This window comes from Natator depressus, chromosome 3 (genome assembly GCF_965152275.1).
Source record: "Natator depressus isolate rNatDep1 chromosome 3, rNatDep2.hap1, whole genome shotgun sequence".
In the NCBI taxonomy this organism is placed as follows: Eukaryota; Metazoa; Chordata; order Testudines; family Cheloniidae; genus Natator; species Natator depressus.
The window spans coordinates 196,194,983-196,218,275 of record NC_134236.1 but is presented as its reverse complement, the minus strand read 5'-3'; the positions used below and the strand labels follow the sequence as shown (position 1 = coordinate 196,218,275).

General features: G+C 41.5%; 1 protein-coding gene across 4 annotated transcripts in view; it reads left to right on the top strand.

Annotated features, from left to right (window-relative positions):
- MACROD2 (mono-ADP ribosylhydrolase 2) overlaps positions 1 to 23,293 on the top strand; it is a 1,526,954-nt gene that overhangs the window by 1,219,659 nt on the left and 284,002 nt on the right. The window lies entirely within an intron of this gene.

The following is a 23,293-nucleotide window of genomic DNA, read 5'->3' as shown; positions in this document are numbered from 1 at the left end:
ATCTTGTCCGAGAGTACAGTATTTAAATCACTATTTATTCTATTGTTAAGAAACACAGAAGTTCAATTTTCAGAGTTTTAGGAATTCTTGTGGGAGCCCTACATCCAGCCAATCATTTATAAAAGTCATGCTCACATAAAAAAAGCAATATATTATGGAAATAATTCTCTAATTGTAAAGCAAATGCAATTATATGACCTTCCTTGGTAGAACATATAGGTCAATTACAGCTTCATATTAAAACCCAGACATGATCTTTTCTGGAAATCCAGGTCAATACTAACTAGATCTTCCTAATGATGAACTCCTTTTGCCAACCACGTTGATACTGACTTAGTTGCAAACTCACGTTAGTAGTATTGACACTTTTCTTCATTGCAAACCCAGGTTACACTCCTCTTTGCTCTTTGCTTAACAGCATCTTCTCTCTCTCTCTTTTTTAATGCAAATCCAACTTGATACTAATCACACACCTCTTTACTACAAGTAATGCTAATGGTATCTGTGTTGTGTTGTATTACTGACAGTGATAATGTAATCAATATAATACTTATTTCAAATCCAGGTAAATGGTTCTCCTCTCCTTCAATGCAAATCCAGGTTTTATAATATGGACTCATTCTAATTGCAAATACCAGAGCCATTATGTTAGTTTCCTTCTCATAGAAATTATTTACATTTTATTTTATGCCTCATCAAAAGCAACTTTTGCACAAAGTGTACTTTCATATTTGTACATTTCCTTCTCTTTAATACTTTACTGTCCCCTACAGCGAGTGACTGTCATTTAGCTCTCAGTGGATAGATTAGATTTCACCATCTGTTCTACCTAGTATGAAAATATGCCGCATTAAAGAAGGTAATGTCAGAAAAGAGGTGTTCTTGGCACTGTTCCTGTCCCTTATTTAAAAGCTTCTGGGATCAACTAAGTTAAAGGGTCTTTCTGAACATTTCAGAGCATTGTGGTTTAGGTGTATTAATGGTACTTACATATCCAGAGTTCATTGATGTTCATGGAAAGACACCCATTGACTTCAGTGGATTTTGGATTGGGCCCATAACAGGAGGAAGTACTGTGTTGATTCTACACATGGATAAACTGCACTTGGATAAACCTATAAATGTTTCCTATAGTTTGTTTTGAAATGCACCCTCCTTTAAACTACCTCAGGCTGGGGAAATAAATCAATGCTTTTTAAAAATCCAGACAAGGGAAGGAAAATAAGGCTTTCCCCTTGTTTTATTTCATACTAATGGGTATAAAAATGTGTAGATAATTTTCACAACACATGTTGTAAGCTGCTTTCAGGTTTGATGTGCACAGATGCCGCAACATTAGGTTTCAAAGTTAGTCAGCTTGTAAGATGGATCTTGAAAGGAAAGGGGGGTGGGGAATTGAACAGCAGTTGATGCAGATAAAAGAGTACAATGAGTATGTCCCAGAGAGACTTCTAATGGCAAGAGTTCGCCTGGCATAAATAAGAGATTTTATATATAACAGTGTCTCATCTAAGCAAAGAGCTGCCTCAAACTAATTCAGTTAAATGTTTTCAGCAGCACCTGCAGTACATTGGAAGTAGAACAAAAGAACATATTTTTGACTAGCAACACTGAAAAAGAAGATAATACTGGAGTGTTATTCCAATGAAATAAAATCCAGTCATACTACTTTGTTTTGATATAAAAAGTGTGCTTTTGATCTGTGGTAAAACTACATGTGTATTCCAGTTTAAAGAAGTGCAGAATGCCATTTTTGTCTGCTCGACGTCAGTTCCGTTTTAGGACGAGGCTGAGATATTAGGCTCAGCTTGGACGAATATGTACCATGTCATCATAAGAGGAGTGATTGGATTCATGGGAGTTGTCTGTGACCATTCCACATCCATCAGTGGAGGTATGGGACCAGCTAAATGGATAACATGGGTGAGATCTCCCTTGCCAATGCAGACCCTGGTGGAAGGGTGTCTGCATATTCAACCTCTCCTCCACTGATAGCCACCACAACCTGAAACATGATGGCCACTAGTCAGAGGGCATGTCTACACCTGTCTACACTTACCGGGGATCGATGCTGCAGCCATCAATGCACCGGGGATTGATTTAGCGGGTCTATTGAAGACCCGCTAAATCGACCGCAGATCGCTCTCCCGTCAACTCCAGTACTCCACCAGAATGAGAAGCATAAGGTAAGTCGACAGGAGAGCGTCTCCCATCAACCCAGCGCAGTAAATTGACCTAAGCTACATCAACTCCAGTTGGTGTTGCAGAACTTAGGTCGACTTACCCCCGCAGTGTAGACAAGTCCAGAGAGAGGGCATGTCCAGGACGGCTGGGTGAAGCAGCATTGAATCAGTGCGTGCCTTCAGCAATCTCTGCTGACAGGTCTGTTGTGGAACCCTTGGTAGAACCTAGTGCTGCCATCCTGTGCCAGAATGCTAAGGGGAGGGCAGGTTGAAATGCCATTTGCCTTTCCCTGGGATGTATTGAGCCAGCAGCTTGCACTTCCTTGTGCCCATGGGGTTAACCCAGGCTTATGCGGTGATGCATCCAAACACACACATTTTTTCTTTGGGTACATTTCTGATACTATATGAAAATGAGATCTTTCATTTCCATTCCATATATTAAGATAGATTTTTTTGGTTGAGGTTAATATTTTTCCTGTTAAACCTAGGCCATTTATATTTTGTAGTGCAAGCTTGGTTTCTCTCAATGTATTTTACAATGAAAAACACTTGGTGTGAGTTCTACAAAAATATTTTTTTCTGAAACACTGATAAAAATCAGGGTTAATATTGTAGAGGTATCTTTTTTAATACTTTAACTAAAAGTTAATATATCACTTGGGAGCAAGGAAAGAAAAAGAGAGACAAAACAAGATGCATTCTAGAGTAACTTTCTTCAGGTATTAGAATCCACTCAATACTAGTCTACAAAACAATAATGAAAACCTGCATTTCTCAGAAGATTAGGGAACAATCTCAAATCCTTTTATGATCACTGACCAAATAGGACATACGGGAAATGCCATACAAATGCTTTTAATCTTCAATTTGGCAATTCTTATATATACGCTTGGAAATCTTGCCATCCTTTTGTAATGGACGGACATGCAGGCTTTAGTGGCATTTTGAATCAGCTCAGTTTTTTTGGTGTTACTTTTAACAGGGCTAATAATTTATAACAAATGAAAATGAAAGTCCTATTACTTGGGTGTATATATAGCTGTTTCCTAGCTCTGAACCTGCTCTCCCCACTTACATACTCAGTCTCTCCTTATATAAAGATATTGGATCTGATGATTTCCTCTCATCTGTCAACCTTAGAGCCTGCTCTACCCCTTGGAGGACAGTATTATGTGGACAGAAGTATCCATTATTTGCCCCTTTTCTGTATGTTGGATAGAATATTGTCTGTTTTCTTATTGCCACCATGATATTATCCTACAATTATTGGAGTTTTGGATAGCTCAAAAACATGTTTGTAATCTCTTTTGTCAGAGCAGTTCTGTAGGAGATTACTGTCTCTTCATTCTAGTCTAGAAACCAGTGCCATTTTCCCAACATCACCTCCTCAGTTTGAGGTGAATATCCTCAGTAGAGGTCCTATTACTGTGACACCTGGAATGCTGACCCACTCAGAAAAGTGAGAAAGTAAATTCAGAGTAAAATAACTGTGCCTTCCACTCTCTTGTATGCACAACGCACAGCTGCTAATTTAATGGAATAACTCTTATAAATGAAGGATCCAATTTGGGTAGCTGCTCACTGCCTACACTAGATAGTACAAATGTTTACTTTCTTGTAGGGGTCTGCAAAAGAGCAGAAGCAGAACTGCACTGAATAGTTAGACACAACCCACCACTGAAGGGCACTTTTTAAAGTGCTGTAATGAATCCACATAGAGGCTAAGACATATTACAGTGGCCTACCTATAATTTTGATCCAGAGCTGCCAATATATCTACCAGTGAGTAGGCAAGTAACTGCTTATCCATCATTTGATCCATTCTTCATTTGAACAGCTGAATTTCAGGTCTTTCACCCATAAATTCTTTAGAAATGAATAGGTGCCTTTGCAGTATAAACTTTGAGAAAGTTATATATCCTTGAAATCTGGAGAGGAAGATGTCTCAATTTTTCTAATATGTACTTGCTTCAAGGATTTTCACATACATTTGAAGATATTGACAGAAGTCATAAATTCTTTGCTATGTCATTGTTTGCTATGATAAAGAAACAAAATAAATCTCAGAAAGATTTGAAACAAGACTGACATCTTTAGTATGGAGCCACAGTAGTTGTAACTAGCTTTTTTTTGTAAACCCAATTTCTTCTCATCTCCAACACCTTCTCTAAAAAGCTGAAACGGACAAGATGTGTGGAGAGGTGAGATTTTAAAAATGAGAAGTTCTTTGTTTTTTTGGAAAAATCTAATCTATTTTGGAATTTCATGTATCTAAAATATCTTAAATTAGAAACTCCGTATGTGTTTATTGAGTTGTCCTAGTGTAACGTCAACAGACCCCAGTCATCAGTGGGCAGGATCAAACCTGGGACTTTTGAAGCTTAATATATGAGTCTCTACTGCATGAGCTAAAAGCCACATCTCTCTTAGCTAAGGTTGTAGCAGACTCATCAATCTCTAGCTAGGTGCCACTAGAAGGGAACAGAGTGCCATACCAAGCAGGTGTGGGTTACACTAGGAACAAAGGGATTGCTGTACTGAATCAGGCCATTGGTCTGTCTATTCTTTGACAGCAGCCCATGCCAGCTACTTCAGATGAAGTGCGAGAAGCCCTAAAATGAAATGCCTTAGCCTTTCCATGGGAGAAGTTTATTCCTAAGCCCCATCAGTTATGTCCTGATGCATGAGGGTTTAAAGACCTCATATGTTTTTAATCCTTTGTAATCCAAGATGATGTAGATCTGACAATCTTCTGTGGATACAAAGCAGTAATAGATAATACCCTCAGGAACAAGGAGGAAGCGGCTAAGGAATTGTGGCTGAGGGTAGAGTGTTCCCAGGGCAGCACAGCTACACATTGGCTCTTAAACAGGGCTGATTGTGTAAACACAATCTAGCCCTAAATTTGAAATGCAGCACAGAATTCTGCCGCTACCCAGAAAACACACAAAAGAATTATCCCCAGCTTTGAACATTTTACATGCGGGGAGAAATTCTGTGAAGTCAAAAACAGGTGAATTGTGGATTTAATCTTGTACCGCATATTTTGCAACAGTCTGATTCCAAGCCATATGAAGAAGTGGACTATCAGAAGAGCAGACATGCTGGAAGTAGCTGGGGTGTGATGAAAACAAAGGTCTCAGTAGAAATCCATGCAGAGTGTACCCCCTGAGAATACTGACAGGTTTACAATATGAATCATTTTCTGTGCTGTTATTTTTCTAGACAACTTTTTAAAAAAGTTTAAAGTGAATTTTGTGTTTGTGATATGAGCCAGTTAAAGAACTTTCAAAGTGGAATTTCAATATCCAATGAATAGGTCCACTGTGGTCAATGGCAGTGCAATATCTCTCATCTCTGTTGGAAGAACCATAGCTGGGGTCGAAAAGTAGAGTTGTTTCATTTTCCCCCTTATTGTCATTGCTGACAAAGACCGTACGGTAACTCTATTTTTATGAGATTAGGAGAAATGTTTCCCATAGGTTTGGCATTCTAGTAGGTTTGTATAGAATCCTTGAATGGCTGAGGGTGATGTATTCATGAGTTGCTTTACAAAGTCTGTTAGTTCTGCAGGTTACAGGGCTCTATTCTGAACTCTGTAGCGCTAAAAAAGGAAAGTCAGCAGTAGCTCCCCTTGTCCCCCAGTAATTCTGCTACGTAGTCTATGGCTTTGCTGAAGAACCTAAACACAGATAGTGGTATGTGAGGCTTTACAAAGATGGTAGCTGCTCTGTATCACAAAAAATATAGTAGTATCAATATATGAATCAATGACAGTGAAGTACTCTGTCATCACAGTGGAATAGACTACTAACAACTACAAGATTCCAAGTCATAGCTAATCTACAGGAATCATCAGCTATGTTGTACATTAGCAGCATGGTCCGGTTATTACTGTGCCTGTGACCTGGTTTGGACACCAGTTACAACCCTCTAGGAGAGAATAATGTGATGATATTCTCAATAACTGAAAGAAGTTCTGTTTCTTTTCATTGTTCTCCCTATATCAGGCTAGAATGAGTATCTATAAAGAACAGGTGGTGCAAGCTCTGTTTTAAATTTTAATTATTTTTCATTTCTTTCACTGGGAGGATTCCATCTTTCAATGTGCTAATAAAAATAGAAACCATTAGGGAATCTTGCAGCTTAAACATTTTGCCACAGTCATTTTATGACATCTGCTTTGATAGTAGGGAACAAAAAAGAAAGAAGACAAGCAAATACTTTTTACAGTGATGGCGTTTAAAGTTTGTAGCATTTGATTGTTTTCTTCATTTTATTGCCAGCAAGCAAAACAGAAATGCTGTCAAAATGAATTAGCCATTTTTTTCTCCACTTGAAAGATATTGTTAATTCTGAAAATTTTTGCAATGTGGCTTTTGTTTTGTTCAAATAACCAATTTTTTAATAGAAAAATACTGAATAGAAGTACTGAATAGAAACACATTCAACATTAAATCTAATTAAATAACTGTTCAGAGATCTTCCAAAGAAAAGAAAATCTCTGAGAATCCTAATGAGAAATTGGATATTTTTCAAGATATTTACCACAGTAATAGTGCCAATAAACATATAAAACTATATGAAATCCCACTGAAAAGCAGATGATTTGAAGTCATTTTAACTTTTCATATGTTTATGGTATTATTTTATGATGTTAGATGTTTTGTACTTGTGATATACATGGTTTAAACAGCTTTAAGACAATGATAATGACCTTTTAACGTAAAAAAATTGGTAGATAATGGACTCCTTGTTTCACATTGTGTTGAAGATTACCAGTCTTTGGTTTTAGCATAAATCTCCAGAGAATCAGCAGTAGCTCCTGCAACTGAAACACATACTTGTTTCAAAACATATCAAACGGCATCCAAGTACATAGTGAAAGTAATACATTATATAAGAATCTATTCTTTCCACTGAACTGTGAGTTTAACTCCTATTAATGATAACAGGAACTTCATGTGTGTATTAAAATAGATCCAAAACGCCACATTAATTCCTGGTGTAATTTCATTTTGATCTATCAGGGAAGTCACATCAGGGAAGAATTTGGTCCAGCATGTGTATATTTTTGTGCTTCTTAACATTCAAAAAGTAAGAGTTCATGTTATTTTTAGTGAATCACGTTGATAGAATTAGTCCAGGACAGGGAATGGATTTACATGTTTGGGTCCAACTCAATTGTCTCTATAATTGGCATTTACAGGAATCTATAACTGCTTCTTCACTGCCTTACATCTTGTGTAATCATTTAAACCTGTGCAAAGTGAGGGCAAAGTACTACTAAATCAGAATTCTATATGCCATGCAAGTGGTGGTAGCATTTTACATCTACCTTGCACAAGTATTAATGACCACACAAGGCGCAAGACCCTACATAGCTAGTGAATATTCATTAAATAAATTCTGTAGGATGCTTTCATAACTGCACCTTTAGAAGACCCAGAGACTGGGGAATAGATGGAGGAAAGCAAGCAGTGGAAGGGGAAGACTGGATAGGTCTCTTTTGTCTCAAGTGTAGAACAAGAAAGTGTTCCATAAGAGTAATGCAGTTGTGGGATGAGCTGTCTAAAAACATTCTCTCAGTCATCCCTTCCTTTTTTTGACCCTGCTCTCTCCTCTCCCACTAAGGTTATCTGTGATTCTGTTCCCTCCTCCACCTCTGCAATTCTGTCCCAGGCTCCTCTCTTTAAAGACCAAGGGCCAGATTCTCCCGTAGTTTATGCCTGCTTCTGCACAGCCCCAAGTTGTGGTGTCACAAAGCAGGCACAACCTCCCTTGCACAGAGATCGATGGGGACAGGGCCAGCACCATCCAAATAATGAGCAGTTCTAGCTGAGGAGGAGATGTGTGCAGGGTAACTAATCTGGGGAATGCACTGATTTTAGCACATCTCTGCTGCAGTCTCTCTGCAGTCCTGTGGCAACCCAATAGAAACTAAAATGGTCTCTAACTAGTAGAAGCCCCAAGCAAGGGAAGCAGTGAAAATATCATGTCCTCACTCAGCTCTTCCATGGTAGTGTCTTCTCCTCATTTCTTTTAAGCCACTTCTTTCTATTTTTCTGCCTGTTACTCACACTTTTCCAATAGTTGCCTTTCTGTCCCCTCACCTTTTCTTTATACAGTTGAGCATTCAGTCATACAGACCTCACCATCTGGAACAGCTTCCCTGCCCTTGGTTGACTCTCATCAAATCTCACCTCAAGATGAGTGTGAGGTAACCATCAGTATGCTTGTGCCCTAGTCCTTGGGAAGAAGCCTAAGATCGCACACACACACCTCATTCTCCCTGCACGCACGCACACACACACAGGCTGCAACTGCATGAAGCTGTGGGATCCACTCCCACCTCAATCCCTCAGGGGGTCAGTGGATTCATCAGAAGTGTTCAACATCTCCTCTCTCTGCAAGTACCTTTTTCCTAATCTTTCCCGCTATTAAAACTATCAGAACCAACTTGCTGAGCCTTTCTGATGAAACTTGACCATTCCACCCCTTTCTTCCTGTCCTGCCATACTCACGGATGCTACAGAGCCTGCACATTGTGTTGCAACCAGCATAGTTTGCACTTTCTTTAGATAGACTATAATCAGCTGCCAAATGTTCTATGAATCTTTTTGTATGAAAGGCACTAGACAAATATGAATTGCATTGTGCGGTTTTTTTCTCCTCCCTTACTTTATACTGAGCAGGATGCTCACCACTGTAATTGTTCCATAACTAACACTTTCTAAACAGAACTCGATGTTCAAACATTTCACAACCTTTTGAGTATTCTTCTCATGTGCTTAGAAGTCATCCATCATTTTCAGCCCTGAATGCTTTGACTTCCAGTGCCTTTCTTAGTGCACAAAGGTAAACCACAAAACCACCTAAATTATTATTTCAATGGAGTGGGGTCTTTATCCTGAAATGCTGGGCACTGATGTCTTTGCTCCAGTCCTTTTCTTTTGAGGGTATGAAAATTTTCCTGTTGTGGTCAATCATTGGTGTGAAGTGTATGGTTTCTCTAATAATCATATGTCACAGAAATGATGTTCCTGCTCAAGGTACAGGGCTTGCTAGCTGACATGAACAGACCAAATACATCTTTATGGCATTTAGCAGAGCCCCTCAAAAAACACTCAATATCTATTTTACCTGTCAGTTCTTAAGACGACATGTTTGTATGTCCAGTGTTTTCTCAGTGGAGTAAAAAATTGAACACTTACACCTTTTTCACATGGATTAAAAAAATAAGTTAAACAAGTTAAAACATTTTGGATTCTGAGGGCAAAGGAGAATAGGCCTTTCCTCAATACCACCTGACCTGGATCACAAAAGTGTGAGGTCACAGATCAGTGTGGCAAGGCTATGGTCTGAGTGGCTGGAAAGAGTTCACAGGAAGCACAGCTCTGGGTTTTCCAGTTTATTTACAAGCCTCTTATTCAGTCAAAATAACACAAGCCAGGAACGTCCCTGCCCATGTTTTCTTGGCTCAATTTGGTAGTCTGTGAACACCAATCCAAAACCAAACAAGAGAGCATAACCAGGACAGAGTTTCTATCTCCAGAGCTTCTTGGCCTGGATTCTGGTCAGCACATGGTTTCCTCTTCTCTTTTGAATGTTGTAAGCACAGCTGTGTTGAGCTGCACCTGACTTCATCAGCTAAGGGAGTCTACCCTAGTTAGAACTTCAAAAGCCCTGATGGGAATTAACCCAAATTAGACCCATTGTCTGGCCACTGTCTGGCTTGTGGGGCCTATTTAGGGTGAGGTACAGCCTACAGAAATCCCACCAGAGGGCTCAGGGATTCTTCTACACCAGTGGTCCTCAAATTTATTTAATCTGGCCCCCTTTCTTTGTGTCTGTAGTCGTTTATGTCCTGCCCTCCTCCCCCCCCCCAAAAGTACAAATACTGCCACCCAGCTCTGAAGGCAGAACAGAGAGCAGCGGCTGTTGGCTGGACACCCACCTTTGAATGCAGCAGAACAGAAGTAAGGGTGACAATGTGAAAAGTGATATTTGTCATTACTTTTCACAGCAGACTTAGCACCCATTGCCCCCCTTACTTCTGTGTTGCTGCTGCTGTCCCGGGGCTGACAGCCGGAGCTTCGCTGCCTCCCGGTGAGGGAATGGGAAGGGGGTGTGGGGGGAGGGGAAAGAGAGCACAAGCCTGGGCTGCCTCCCCTGTGAGGGATTGGGGAGGGGGGAAGGAGAACCCAAGCCCAAGTGGCGGGGGTGTGGCTGTTGGCATTGGGGCTCCAGCTGTCCCTTTTATCCCCGATCTTCGGAAAACATAAATAAAAGTAGATAACTTGCGACGCCCTTGACATATTCCCAGGCCTCCGACCTGCCCCATAGTTGGAGAACCACTGTTCTACTCTAAAACAGTGGTAAGTGGGTATAGTGAACAACTTCCCCTTAGAGTCCAGATGTACTAAACCGGTACCCTCAGTGGTTTTTCTTTATCCTGCTTCTTGGTCTTCCAAGGTCATACCTCTCCATGCTTGTTAAAACTATCTGACCTTCTTGGATCTGCAGCATTGGGCTGGACATATTCCAAGAAAAGTCTTTAAAACAATATTTCTAGTAATGCCTGCTTTGGGTTGGTCCTAAAATTTTGAGAGAACAGACCTTCTAGATGTATTTCTGCTTCGGGTGCCAGCTGGAAGTGCATAAGCATGAAAAAATAGTGATAAGAAATAGATATACTTGTTACTTGATATATATGTTTAAAGGATCCCACATTGTTTATGATCCCACATATATATATATATGTATATACTTGATATATATGTTTAAAGGATCCCACATTGTTTCACAAACTGATTTATACGGTGATCATATTATCGACCTTTGAAATGCTGCCCCCCACTGGCATCAAACACCACAATTATTTAACAGCAACGCTACATGAATGTGCAACAGTTTAAGATGCAAAGTGCAGAGTACCTCTCCCAAACGGAACAGCAAGGGTAATTTGGGGTGGAGGAATGCAAATGGAAATTTGATTACAATCTTGGGGTTAACACCATTGTTTTACAAAAGTTGCCATGGCATTTTTAATGACCACAGGTCATCAGGACCTTGTTTTTATGTCTCATTCTAAAGACAGCACCTTCCAATAATGGAGTGTCTTTACCACTTCTGGCAGCTCCTAATTAATCCTTAAGAGTCTCCTATTCTAGCACTGACCTTGCCTAATCCTGTTTAGCTTGTGAAATATGACTGGATCCCAGCAGAGCATGATTTAACTACATCAAACAGAAATAATGTGGAAAAGATGATCTGTACATATTCACATTTCTAAAAAGAAGTTACTGTGTTTTTGACAAGAGTTCGGGTGCTGCTTATTGCATCAGAAGCACCTTGCTTATCCCTAGCATGCAGCCATAGTCAGCCTAACTCTCACACCGATAATTTGTGGGAAGAGAGAACATCATTGTGTTCTTCGTTTAGATCCCATTTGTGATTTTCACAGTTCATGGCTGACAACGCCACTTAAGATAGCGTTATACTACTGCATGTTAAGAAAGTGTCCCCCTGTCATAAATATAAAGGGAAGGGTAAACCCCTTTGAAATCCCTCCTGGCCAGAGGAAATCTCCTCTCACCTGTAAAGGGTTAAGAAGCTAAAGGTAACCTCGCTGGCACCTGACCAAAATGACCAATGAGGAGACAAGATACTTTCAAAAGCTGGGAGGAGGGAGAGAAACAAAGGGTCTGTGTATCTGTCTATATTCTGTCTTTGCCAGGGATAGACCAGGAATGGAGTCTTAGAACTTTTAGTAAGTAATCTAGCTAGGTACGTGTTAGATTATGATTTCTTTAAATGGCTGAGAAAAGAATTGTGCTGAATAGAATAACTATTTCTGTCTGTGTATCTTTTTTGTAACTTAAGGTTTTGCCTAGAGGGATTCTCTATGTTTTGAATCTAATTACCCTGTAAGGTATCTACCATCCTGATTTTACAGAGGGGATTCCTTTACTTCTATTTACTTCTATTTCTATTAAAAGTCTTCTTGTAAGAAAACTGAATGCTTTTTCATTGTTCTCAGATCCAAGGGTTTGGGTCTGTGGTCACCTATGCAAATTGGTGAGGCTTTTTATCCAACATTTCCCAGGAAAGGGGGGGTGCAAGTGTTGGGAGGATTGTTCATTGTTCTTAAGATCCAAGGGTCTGGGTCTGTAGTTACCTAGGCAAATTGGTGAGGCTTTTTACCAAACCTTGTCCAGGAAGTGGGGTACAAGGTTTTGGGAAGTATTTGGGGGGAAAGACATTTCCAAACAGCTCTTCCCCAGTAACCAGTATTTGTTTGGTGGTGGTAACGGCCAATCCAAGGACAAAGGGTGGAATATTTTGTACCTTGGGGAAGTTTTGACCTAAGCTGGTAAAGATAAGCTTAGGAGGTTTTTCATGCAGGTCCCCACATCTGTACCCTAGCGTTCAGAGTGGGGAAGGAACCTTGACACCCCCTAAACTCTACACATTTCTCTAGTGAATTGTAAAAGACTGGAAAACACCGAGGAGTCTTAACCAGGTCTTAAGAGGCTGTAGACATGAACTGTTTGTCATACTGAATAAACACCAGGGCATGCATTTAAAACCTAAATGTAGGCTCTTCACCCGTATGGAACCCACGCACCTCCTGAGTGTGGTGTTCTGTCCCCTCTAGTGGCACCAAGACCACTTATAAATCAATGAGTCTGCCCTACAGCCTTAGCTAAGAACCAGTTGGCTTTTAGCTCATGCACTAGAGGCTCATGCACTGAAGTCCCAGGTTCGATCCCGCCTGCCGATGACCATGGTCTGTCGGTGTTACAAGCGGGGGCTCGTCTGGGATTTCGCCTGGAAAGTCTCTGAAGCTCAGGACATGCTTCCTCAGCTAGGGGAAGTATGTAACCCACCCACCTCCTGTGTGTGGTGTTCTGTCCCATCTAGTGGCACCAAGACCACTTAGAGAGTGATTAATGTGTTTGCTCTACAACCTTAGCTAAGGGCCATATGGCTTTTAGCTCAAGCATTTAGCTCCAGAGGACCCAGGTTCGATCCTGCCCACCGATGACGGGGTCTGTTGGTGTTACATGTACTGCCAAGTACAACAGAAACTCCTCTCTGGCTGGCTGTGTGGTATTCATTTAAACAGAGCTCCATCTGCAGGGCCTCTGAGACACGCAAAATAAAAGGAGAGAGAGATGAGGCCGTTCTACAATCTAATTCCAATTAAGGGGCCTTCCCTCCCTCATACATTACCTATGGTTTTTAATTAACAGACATTTCTTGGGGAAAGCTGACCCAATTCACTTTCTTTCAAATTCTTTTTTTGCTAAGAGCTGTTGTTTTTGCTGAGCCTCCTAAGCTTGTTTGCTGGCTTCCACAGGCATTCCAAGCAGTAATGGTCTCATTGACCCAGTAATTAAAGGAATCCTGTACCTTTTCACTCCGGCTAGCTGTCCCGTTTATTCTTCCTCATTGTTCTCTTTGCAACACCACTAGCAGATGGCCAGAGATTTTTCACCCTTTCAAAAGCTTCATGTTTTTCCCATCTCATCAAGCATGTCTCAGCCGTGCTTAATTAGCTTAAGGCTTTTCAGCCCCCAGGGGAGATCAGTTAAAGACCTGAGCGATTTCAATACAGAGCTTGAAAAGCAAGCCCTGAAAGGTTAGGCATATCTGCAAGAAAGCACAATATTACTTGGTGGCAGAGACCATTTGCTCACTCGCTCTCTTCTCCCCGCCTTCTATTTTTAATTTTCAGAATAGTCATGAAGCCTCCTGGGTTTCTGTCTGTGTTTGCGTGTATTTGATAGGTGGCAGTATTTAACTGAGGACTCTGACCCTCAGGCTAGGTCAGAGTTCAGATGCTTTTAACTGATTTCAATCATGAGCTCATGAGTAGGCACCCTTGAGTAACAGAAAACTGCAAACACAATTAGCTAGCCAGCTCTATAAGAATCTGTTGGGTATTTATTATTATTATTGACAGGTTTCAGAGTAGCAGCCGTGTTAGTCTGTATCCGCAAAAAGAACAGGAGTACTTGTGGCACCTTAGAGACTAACCAATTTATTTGAGCATAAGCTTTCATGAGCTACCGCTCACTTCATCGGATGCATTCAGTGAGTTATTTGAAACTAGCATGTGAGCTTTATTTACAGATCAGAGCAGTTGAGATGAAAGCTAGATTAATTAACAGAAAAACAGATTTGCATCCTGCTTTGTATTTGACATGGAACAGCATTTGTTTTTGCATAGTCACATATGTACTTTTATTATTAATCTTAAGTCATTATCCGTATATCTAATTATCTAGTTGGGCAAGGGCTTTTTAAAAAATCTTTTCTTCTCATACCTCACACTAGGAATTTGCTTAAATGTGTGAAGCACAGATTTTCTGTGGGATGTCAGATACACCACAGATGCCTTGTGGACATTTGCCATTTTATTGAATTATATACTTTGTGCTTTGCATGTGCAGGCAAGTGAGAGGACCCAAGCGTCAGGTGTTGTGTATCAGTACAATTAAGTACCTACTAATTTAGCCATTCTAGAGATAAATATTTGGATATAATTAAAATTGCTAGATGTAAATACAAAAAATCAATTTTTACATGATAGGAAAATGTGGGATTTTCCCAGTGAAATCTATTATTTGACCTAAATTGCTGCATTTTTTCCAGCAAAATCTGTGTTTCAGGGTTAGGATTGCCAACTTTCTAATTGCTGAAAACTTGACACTCCAGCCCTGCCCCCACCCCGCTCCACCTCTTCTCCCGCGCCCCCCCACCCCTTCCAGGGAGCTGGTGTGATTGAGCAAAGATGGTGCTGATTCATGAGACTTAGAACATCATGAGAGGGTTAAAAGACATGTTTGTTCTTTGCCTTTTGGAAAACTTTTTTCTCATATTTGATTCCTTTCTACAACAAAATTCTCCACACAAAAATCATGTAGAGTAAAACCTGAGGAGCGTTCATTAACTGACTTACCTGTTCTGAAGGTAGGCTTTCCCCACATACCTTCTCGGGGACTTTTTTTTTATTTTATTTTTAAAAGAGAAAACTGATTGCACACTCAAATGAAACAAACCTAATGAGCAGTTTTAGTGTGGTGTTATACAAATACATATCGACATTTACCCAATGTGCATCTATTTGCAATTGTGTCTTAATACTTAGGGCTTGTCTATATTACAAAAGTTGTACAGTCTTAACTAAATTAATTTGAAGTCTGTGCAGTTAAATAGGTGATACCCCCCTAACGTAGATGCACTTGGACCCATTTAGAGTGTACTAGTAAATTACTAAATTAAACTAAACTGATTAAAGTGAGGGTTAAACAGGTTTAAGTGTATCTACATTAAGTGAGAAGTACTACCACCACCACCAAGATCCAAAAACAAAGTTTAAAAATCTTCCTATAACTTCATTAAAAGCCCATCCCACCTCTTTTCTATGTGTTATTAAATACCAAATGGTCCAGGAATGTGGGTTTTTTTCTTTGGCGTGAGGGCAAATGAGAAGTTCCACAAACTTAGGAAAGGAGTGTTTCAGCCTTGCTAAAACTAATAGCTCAAGATAATGCCAAACAAACCTGGCAGCATCTGTAATTCTGCAATAAAATGCAGCAACCCTTTGGCCAAGCTGCTGCTAGCTACCCACCCCATTTTCCATAGTCCTAATGATCTTGTTTCTGTTTTAGAATCTCCAAATTTGGTACAAATGTTATGGCTTCTGGCGTATTATGCACAGGAAGATTTGTTTTGTAGAAATTAAGTCTTTTTAGGTGCCTAAATAGTTCTTTGAAAAGCTGGCAAGTGACTTTTGGCTCTTCAAGGAAGTGTTGTAATGTAAATCAAATTTATTTTAAAAATGGTCACTAGAATAAGCATCTCAGAACAGTGTTTGACTAGAAATGTGTTAATCTTGATAACTCACAAAAAAGTAGTCTTGCCTTACTTCCCAAAGTTGGGGGGGGGGCAGTAACTGGCACTGAGGGGTGTTGGGATTGTAGGGGCACTAACTGGCTTTGAGGAGGCTTGCAGCTGTGTGCCCATGCCTGCCTCGGAGTTTGTGATAATGCTGCAGTTTAGCCGACAACAACATATTCTACTGTACTTTTCTAAAAAGCTGAAATAATACATGTCTCCTGGGAAAGAAGATGAATTTTTCCCTCCTATACTAAAAGATGAGCCACGCCAGCATCAAGGCGAAAAAACAAAGCTGTTTTAGTGTAGCTTGAGGTGATTTTTCTTTCCGTATAAGATTAAATTAGCTAAACAACAAAAGACACCACTCCCTTTCAGTGAATAATTACACTTTGACAGCAGTTACTTTAAATAATTTTGCATGATACTGTGTTGTCATAAAGCAGGTTCTGTGGTTGCTATCAGCTAGCATAAGAAGGGCATGCAGCTGTATATGGCTCATACGTAAGGCTGCGATTTAGTCACGGAGGTCATGGATTCCATGACTTCCAAAGACTTTAGTGACTTCAGCCAGTGCTGGCTGGGAGCTGCAGAGTCCTCTGTCACCTGCGGAGGCAGGGAGCTGTGGGGTACCCTCCCCCCGCCCTAGGTGGCAGGAGCCCCCAGCAGTTCCCAGCCACCGTGGTCAGCAGGAGAAACCCCTGGAACTCCTGGCCACTGCGGGTGGCAGGGGGTACCCCCACCGCTCCCTGCTCCCCCCCGCCCCCAACCCCTGCAGCTCCCAGCTGCTGCTGGCAGCAGGGGGACCCCCGCCATCCCTGACCTCTGCAGCTCCTAGCCACTGGCAGCAGGGGGACCCCCGCTGTTCCCGGCTGCCCCAGGTGGCAAGGGGGAGCACCGCTGCTCTCTGCCTCCACAGGCAGCAGGGGGGACTCCCGCAGCTTGGAGCCGCTAGTGGAGGGGGACTCTGGAGCTCCGAGCCCCAACAGGTCGGGGGGCCTTGGAGCTCCCAGCCCACAGCTGCTCCCCATGCTCCTCATTTTGTCAGGGATATTTTTAGTAAAAGTCAGGGACAGGTCACTGGCTTCCGTGAATTTTTCATTATTGCCTGTGACCTGTCCATTACTTTTACTAAAAATATCCGTGACAAAATCTTTGCCTTCCTCATACATCCTCAGATGAAGAGCTGAGGCAGGTAGATCTTAGGAGGGAAACAATGGTTGTGGGAATAGTTGTACATTGTTTGCTCCAGTATCCTTGTTACACTTACTGCCTAAGCATAGACTAGAAGCATAAGATTGCAAAACTGGGGAGGGAAAAGTAGACACTGAGGCCAGAGTTATAACACAAAAGATCCTGCAGTTGCTCCACATAGTTCTGCAAAGGGCAGAAGTTTTCTGGGTTGATTTGGTATGTTTTTATCATTGTAAGTTGTTGGCTATTTTGTGGGGAAGGGGAGCTAGATGAGGTAGGTCTGTAGAAGACGGAGAGGTGATATGAGGTGAGAAGAGGAAGAGGTGAAGTTCATGGGATAAAAGGAAAGGGAAAATGTATGGGGGCCAGGTGGGAAAGAATGAGGACAGAAGTGATGAGGGTGTGATGGAGGACATGGGGACATGCTGGACTGGGTAGGACCACTGAGGGTGCAGGGAGGGATGACATCAGGAGACCTCCCAGCCTGTAAAATCTTTCTGCTGTCGCTCCAGCTGATGAATGGTGGAGTTATGGGGAGATGGGGGCCTATTGTAGGCCACCTAGGGGCAGACTACTGAGTTTGGGGACTTTCCAGCCAGGAGCACAGCAGCCCGTGTTCCTTTTGTGGTTAAGCGTTTCAACAGAATATGAGGGTGTGGGCCTAGCTTTCTCCTGGTTTACTATTGTTACTCCAACTTGTACGTGATGAATATCTGAGCTCATTTACAGAGAACTTACTGGAGGATGACAATCCCATTTCATGGCAACTTTCAAGATTTCAAATTTTGTTTTTGTTCCACACTGGAATAAAAACAAAACCAGTTGAACATGTTCATGAACTGCATGTGTGAGACACTCTATAGCTTGATGGATAGAGTATTGTTCTGATGTGTAGGGGACCCAGTCCTGGCTGTACCTGATTCAAAAGAGCGGGTTTTTTTTTAATCCCAGGTCATTCTGAATCAGGCAGAACATGGACCTGAACCTGGCTCTCCCACATCACTACCCTAATCACCTAACTACAGTCTCCTTCTCTCTTTGCACCTTAAACCCAAAACTCTTTCCGACAAAAGTTTAGTGGAACCCAATACATCTCCACAAAACATTTCAGCTTCAACAAAACAGCATATTTATATTTCAGAGGTTTATCATTGCAGGACATTATATAAGTGTTGCTACAGGTCACACGGGCTAAATCTATTTGCCCATTTTCCAGCTTTTGAAAGGCATGTTTGGAGAAAAAAGTGATTCCTTAGGCGTGATATGCTAATAATTTTTGCATTGCACTCTGAAGAGGTGGCCTTTGCAGGCAAACTATACAATCTCATCAAAAAGCTACTGCACGTGATCAAAACAGCAGCTCATGAAGAGCAGCACTTTGACGATGAATGGCACAAAATGCTGTTACACAGACTCACTCTGGGGAATGTAGTACTGTGTCACCCAGAGTCACCCGGGGCTGGAGAAGACACATTAGTTCAGAATTAGTTAACTTTCAGTTAAGCAGAAGTAAAATGAATCTGACCCTTGAGGTTTGTTGTAACAAACACATCACCATGGAGGAGATCTGTTATTTTTCTCCAAACCACTTCAGCTAGGTTTAGTTTTGGTCTATTTTTATTTTCACCGTTATGCTTTCCACTGTATAGTAATTGCTAGAATACTAACTAGTTTCCTGGGTAATGAATTGCAAGTATATTGAATACATGAAGGAACATCAACACTTTGCTGGTAAGTGACGTGTGTGACAGGGTCGGGCTAGATGGCTATAGGAGAATAATAGAAGGCAGATATATTAGCCCCAGGCTAAGTAGGTCCCTTTTCACTGGGTAAGGTAACAGGGAAGGTTCCAGAACAATCAGGAACCTTCTGGAGACAATTAAGACAGGCTGATTAGAACACCTGCAGCCAATCAAGAAGCTGCTAGAATCAATTAAGGCAGGCTAATCAGGGCACCTGGGTTTTAAAAAGGAGCTCACTTCAGTTTGTGGTGTGCGTATGAGGAGCTGGGAGCAAGAGGCACTAGGAGCTGAGAGTGAGAACGCGGACTGTTGGAGGACTGAGGAGTACAAGCATCATCAGACACCAGGAGGAAGGTGCTATGGTGAGGATAAAGAAGGTGTTGGGAGGAGGCCATGGGGAAGTAGCCCAGGGAGTTGTAGCTGTCACGCAGCTGTTCCAGGAGACACTCTAGACAGCTGCATTCCACAGGGCCCTGGGCTGGAACCCGGAGTAGAGGGCGGGCCCAGGTTCCCCCCAAATCCTCCCAACTCCTGGTCAGACACAGGAGTCGTCGACCTGGACTGTGAATTCAGAAAAACGGCCAAGCTGAGGGCTGCCGTGAAGCTCCAAGGCGAGCAGATCCGCCAATAAATGCAAGACCCACCAAGGTACAGCAGGAACTTTGTCACACATGCAACAGGCTCAACGGCGTTTTTCCAGAGTCTCGCATTATTATTATTGTTATTATTTATTATTTTATTTTTTATTATTTGTATTAGTGCCTGGGAGCCTCATTGTGCTGGGTACTGTACAAACACAACAAAAGACCGTCCCGGCTACAAAGAGCTTCAGTCCAAGCGTAATAGTTTTGAATCTTTATCAAACCGTTTGGGGCTTTCTCTCCGTGGCCTTCCAGTAGGTCTGCCCCTTTCCTACAAACCTAGGCTATCTAACCAGTGAATTCTCTCATGACCCATAGTCTTTACAAAGTACAACACTTAGACATTGCAGACATGCATTACAGAAATGCTTTAGACAGATGCCATCCACAGGCTGTTTCTAGAGCTGCTCAACTCCCTTTCTACCCTATGAAAATTTGTTTTTCTTTTAAATGTTTGGGATTTGTGTACAAAAAAACACTACAAGTTTTAAGTCAAAATTGCTGAAAATAAATTTTTTTCACAGAAACCTTTTTAGTTTTCGGGGAGCGGTCCTGTGAAATCCTGAGAAACTCTCTTGAAAACAGAAAAGGAGTACTTGTGGCACCTTAGAGACGAACAAATTTATTTGAGCATAAGCTTTCGTGAGCTACAGCTCACTTCATCGGATGATGAGCTGTAGCTCATGAAAGTTTATGCTCAAATAAATTTGTTCGTCTCTAAGGTGCCACAAGTCCTCCTTTTCTTTTTGCGAATACAGACTAACACGGCTGCTACTCTGAAACCTCTCTTGAAAACAGACATTTCCTGAAAAAACTCTATTTAGACATAAAAAGAAAAGGAGTGCTACTAACACGGCTGTTACTCTGAAACTTATATTTAGACATAAAAGCTCTCTTCTTTCTGAAAAAGCTTTAAGGGGAAATGTTTGAGCAGCTCTAGCTGTTCCTTTCTAGTCATTCCCCCTCTTACCAAGATGTTTCCCCTATCTTTGAAGGGGATGTTGTGGGTGCCAGTAGCAGTGGCAGCATCTATGCAAAGGGCTGGCTATTGATGAGTACCACTTTTGTGTGCTCTGGGCCTGTGCATTGCCTCCATTTGTGGGAGAATCTGTTGCATGGGTGTGAGAGTGAGGCAGCCAGGAACTCTGAAAGAGTCACTGGGAGCTGCAGCCATGCTGTGCATTTGAAGGATGAGGCAGCTTCCAAAGCATCGAACTCTGGGAAAGGCGAGGCACTGGTTTGAGAGACCTAGAAAGCTTGGCTCGGATTGTATTTTTTCTGAATGTTTCCACTATTGCAAAACCATAAATCTAACACACATTCTAATTTAGACACTGATGTGGACTTTAGTCCTGGAAAATCACCCTTTCTGCATCATTCTCGCTGTACATATCTGTGCACAGAGATTATAATTAAAGAATCAGCATTAGCCAACAGTACCATATAGTGCTAGCTGTAATTACCATAGGCTGAGGAGGAGCAAGGATGCTCTGTGGTTAAGTAACTAGACAAGGGCTCAGGAGATCTCAATTCAGTTTCCATCACTCCCAAGAGATCAGCACCTAGCTGTTCCCATTCACAGCAATGGGCTCTCAGCATTTAACGAATCCGGTCCACCTCACTCAGGTGCCTAAATGGGAGCAGAGCACTTGGAAAATAATATTTCACCTTATTTAGGTGCTTCAGTAGGAATCACAAGCGAAATAAGAAAGCAACACTTTAGGTATCTTTGTTATTTAAATTGTAAGCTCTTCAGGCAGGGGACTGCCTCTTCCTCTGTATATGTACAGCCCCTTCCTGTAGGTTGTGCCATAATATAAATGATAATAATAATACTTAGGAGAGATTTTCTGTGCTCACAGCTAGCAAATGTTGACCTTTTAACAGCATTTACTGGAAACATGCAATGTATATAGTTATTGGAGGGAAGTCCATTGTTGAGTTTCTTTATGTTTTTTGTAGTTTTTACTTTAAAGCCGTGCAGCGCAGAAGAATGGAAACTGTAAACAACATCACAAATTGCATAGAGTTTTAAACCTATACAAGAACTCAAGAGATGATAATAGTAAAAAACAAAAACTAATAAACTTTGATTGTAAGACTGAAACTAGAATCCACTGTTAGCAGAGCTGTACATATAGGAAGCATGGTTTGAGGCCAGTGCCTTAATTCTGGGTGAAATCACTCCTAATCCTTTATGGCTGAATCCTTCCGTTTTATCTGTGACCCTGGGGAAATGTCTGCTAAGGCTGAAGTCACTTGCACCAAGAGATTAGCAATCTTTGCAGTCTTTGGAAAGCTGTTGTAGTTCCCATGAAAGTAAAAGATGCTAAAGGATTTGGGGAGACTCTATGGAAAATGGCAATCCTCACACTGACTTACAAGTTCTTTCTGACCTTGACCAGGAGAATGAATGTACTATTAGATCCTTTACAGGCTAATTCTGACCGAGGCTCCTTTGTAGTTGAGATGAACTACTAGTATGGGTAATCTGAAAAAGACATTGCTACCAGTTGGGCGGAGTCACTTTTTCAGGCTGGTCTTTTTAAATCTTGTGCAGTGGAAATGTATGTTAAAGGAAAACTTCAGGCATTCTGCTTGTCTGAAAGGACACAAGATAAGAAGCCCTTCTTTATACATAAATCATGAAATCTGGTCCAAACTCTGCAGTACTTCTTTAGCAAGGAGTGTAGCCTGAGGAACTGTAACTTGCTTTTCACTTGTGTGCCTCATCCTCCTCTAGTGGGATAGATGCCGGCTATCTCTGCTCGTTAATAGATACTCTTATAGATCATTTGGTAGAGGTCAGGGATTTGGTGCTGAAGGTCCTCGGTTGAAGCCCTGCTGACAATCCACAGACTTGTGGGAGGTACTGTAGAAGTGCCAAACACTACTGCATTTGGCCTCATAGTTCACAGATTAAAAATTACAGGTGGCATTTCTAAGTATCTCACTTCCCAGCAGCCCTATGCCAGCTGACCCTAGGGTGACCAGATGTTCCGATTTTATAGGGACAGCTCCAATTTTGGGGTCTTTTTCTTATCTAGGCTTCTATTACCTCCTACCCCCTGTCCCGATTTTTCACATTTGCTGTCTGGTCACCCTAGCCGACCCTGGTCAGGACTGGGACCTCACCTGGTCCAGAATCTTGTCAACATATTAATAATTCAGGCCAGCAGGAGATTTCAGGAAACATTGCAGATTTTATTCAACAAAAATTACAGTCATCTTGCTGAGCCCAAGAGTCTGACAGCTTACATGATGGGGACTCTGGTTTTATTGGTCAGCCGTTCTTTAACATCTCATGTGGGGCTCTGTAAACTAGATTTGGTGCGGGGAAGGCAAAAGCTGATGTTTGCAGAGATTTTTTAATTTATTTGCTTTGGTCAGTGTAACATGTCCCTCAAGTTCACTGACCACCACTTATAGTTTTAGGCTCTGTTTCAGTAGTACAGCAGTGTAATTATAAAAGGACTGTCACTTGAGCCATGATTTTCATATCCACATTTAAGTTCCTATATAAGTGACCAGCTGTTTTAAAGTGCTAAGCAATCAACAGCTCTCTTTGAAGCCAGACTTTTTGAAGTCGGTGGGAACTGCCGGGTGCTCAGCCCTTTTGAAA